We start from the raw sequence: 3,166 nt of genomic DNA on the forward strand, positions 1-3,166 counted from the left end.
CTTGATTTCTTTTTCACTCTTGATTTTCGAAAATTACTTCTCTTCTTTTCACATCCTTCTATTTATGGACTAACACTATTCCTTAATGCAAAATTCGAACTCCATCTTCTTTGATAAGTTCGAATTTTCTACTTCTGTCTTCTACTTTTTCTTTCTCTCTGACACCTCAAGGAATCTCTATACTGTGACATAGAGGATTCCATAGTTTCTTGTTATCTTCTCTTTACTCAAGAGAAGCTAAGGCACAAATCTCTGTAGAGGACCTAACAGAAATCTTCAAAGAAGAAGAACAAATGGCAGCCGAAAACAACAACAATGCCAACAATGCAAGGAAGGTGCTGGGTGACTTTACTGCACCTACTCCCGACTTCTATGGGAGAAGCATCTCTATCCCTGCCATTGGAGCAAACAACTTTGAGCTTAAGCCTCAATTAGTTTCTCTAATGCAACAGAATTGCAAGTTCCATGGACTTCCATTGGAAGATCCTCATCAGTTCTTAGTTGAATTCTTGCAAATCTGTGACACTGTCAAGACTAATGGGGTTGACCCTGAGGTCTACAGACTTATGCTATTCCCTTTTGCTGTAAGAGACAGAGCTAGAACATGGTTGGACTCTCAACCTAAAGAAAGCCTGGACTCTTGGGAAAAGCTAGTTAATGCCTTCTTGGCAAAGTTCTTTCCACCTCAAAAATTGAGTAAGCTTAGAGTGGAAGTCCAAACCTTCAGACAAAAGGAAGGAGAATCCCTCTATGAAGCTTGGGAAAGATACAAACAATTAATCAGAAAGTGTCCTTCTGATATGCTTTCTGAATGGAGCATCATATGTATTTTCTATGATGGTCTCTCTGAACTATCCAAAATGACTTTGGATAGCTCTGCTGGAGGATCTCTTCATCTGAAGAAGACGCCTACAGAAGCTCAAGAGCTGATTGAAATGGTTGCAAATAACCAATTCATGTACACTTCTGAAAGGAATCTTGTGAACAATGGGACTAGTCAGAAGAAAGGAGTTCTTGAGATTGACACTCTGAATGCCATATTGGCTCAGAACAAAATATTGACTCAACAAGTCAATATGATTTCTCAAAGTCTGTCTGGAATGCAAAATGCACCAAGCAGTACTAAGGAAGCTTCATCTGAGGAAGAAGCTTATGATCCTGAGAACCCTTCAATGGAAGAGGTGAATTACATGGGAGAACCCTATGGAAACACCTATAATCCTTCATGGAGAAATCATCCAAATTTTTCATGGAAGGATCAATAGAGACCTCAACAAGGTTTCAACAATAATAATGGTGGAAGAAACAGGTTTAGCAATAGCAAGCCTTTTCCATCATCTTCTCAGCAACAGACAGAGAGTTCTAAGCAGAATAACTCTGACTTAGCAACCATGGTCTCTGATCTAATCAAAACCACTCAAAGTTTCATGACTGAAACAAGGTCCTCCATTAGAAACTTGGAGGTACAAGTGGGTCAGCTGAGCAAGAAAATTACTGAACTCCCTCCTAGTACTCTCCCAAGCAATACAGAAGAAAATCCAAAAGGAGAGTGCAAAGCCATCAACATGGCTGAATTTGGAGAGGAGGAAGAGGCAATGAACGCCACTGAGGAAGACCTCAATGGACGTCCACTGGCCTCCAATGAGTTCCCCAATGAGGAACCATGGGAATCTGAGGCTCAAAATGAGACCATAGAGATTCCATTGGACTTACTTCTGCCATTCATGAGCTCTGATGAGTATTCTTCCTCTGAAGAGGATGAGTATGTCACTGAAGAGCAAGTTGCTAAATACCTTGGAGCAATCATGAAGCTAAATGACAAGTTGTTTGGAAATGAGACTTGGGAGGATGAACCTCCTTTGCTCACCAAAGAACTGGATGACTTGTCTAGGCAGAAACTGCCTCAAGAGAGACAGGATCCTGGGAAGTTTTCATTGCCTTGTACCATAGGCACCATGACCTTTAAGAAGGCCTTGTGTGACTTAGGGTCAAGTGTAAACCTCATGCCTTTCTCTGTAATGGAGAAGCTAGGGATCTTTGAGGTGCAAACTGCAAAAATCTCACTAGAGATGGCAGACAACTCAAGAAAACAAGCTTATGGACTTGTAGAGGATGTTCTCGTAAAAGTTGAAGACCACTACATCCCTACTGATTTCATAGTCCTAGAGACTGGGAAGTGCATGGATGACTCCATCATCCTTGGCAGACCATTCCTAGCCACAGCAAAGGCTGTGATTGATGTTGATAGAGGAGAGTTGATCATTCAAGTGAATGAAGAATCCTTGGTGTTTAAGGCCCAAGGATACCCCTCTGTCACCATGGAGAGGAAGCATGAAGAGCTTCTCTCAAAACAGAGTCAAACAGAGCCCCCACAGTCAAACTCTAAGTTTGGTGTTGGGAGGCCACAACCAAACTCTAAGTTTGGTGTTGAACCCCCACATTCAAACTCTAAGTTTGGTGTTGGGAGGTTTCAACATTGCTCTGAGCATTTCTGAGGCTCCATGAGAGCCCACTGTCAAGCTACTGACATTAAAGAAGCGCTTGTTGGGAGGCAACCCAATGTTATATTTTATATATTTTTCTTTGTTATTTTATATTTTTTGTAGGTTGATGATCATGAGAAGTCACAAAATCAATGAAAAAAGCAAAAACAGAATGAAAAACAGAAAGAAAAATAGCACACCCTGGAGGAGAGCTTGCTGGCGTTTAAACGCCAGTAAGGCTAGCTGTTGGGCGTTTGACGCCCAGTCTGGCACCATTCTGGGCGTTTAACGCTAGAAAGGGGCACCAGACTGGCGTTAAATGCCAGAAAAGGGCAAGAAGCTGGCGTTAAACGCCAGAAATGGGCACCAGCCCGGCGTTTAATGCCAGAAATGGCTAAAAACGCATTTTTGCATGCCATTTGGTGCAGGGATGACTTTTTCTTGACACCTCAGGATCTGTGGACCCCACAGGATCCCCACCTACCCCACCACTCTCTCTCTCTTCTTCCCCATTCACCAATCACCTCAACACCTCTTCCCCAAAAACCCTTCACCTATCAAATCCCATCTTTCTCTTCACCACTCACATCCATCCTTCATAAAACCCCACCTACCTCACCATTCAAATTCAAACCATTTTCCCACCCAAACCCACCCTCAATTGACCGAACCTTACCCTTCCC

The 3,166-nt window shown here is 42.6% G+C and overlaps 1 non-coding gene across 1 annotated transcript; it reads right to left on the reverse strand.

Annotated features, from left to right (window-relative positions):
- Positions 1 to 698: 698 nt before the first annotated feature.
- On the reverse strand, positions 699 to 806 carry LOC112792916 (small nucleolar RNA R71). The gene has a single exon (XR_003197634.1). It is a non-coding gene; the product is annotated as a small nucleolar RNA R71 (small nucleolar RNA).
- Positions 807 to 3,166: the final 2,360 nt, after the last annotated feature.

This window comes from Arachis hypogaea, chromosome 3 (assembly GCF_003086295.3).
Source record: "Arachis hypogaea cultivar Tifrunner chromosome 3, arahy.Tifrunner.gnm2.J5K5, whole genome shotgun sequence".
NCBI classification, from domain to species: domain Eukaryota; kingdom Viridiplantae; phylum Streptophyta; class Magnoliopsida; order Fabales; family Fabaceae; genus Arachis; species Arachis hypogaea.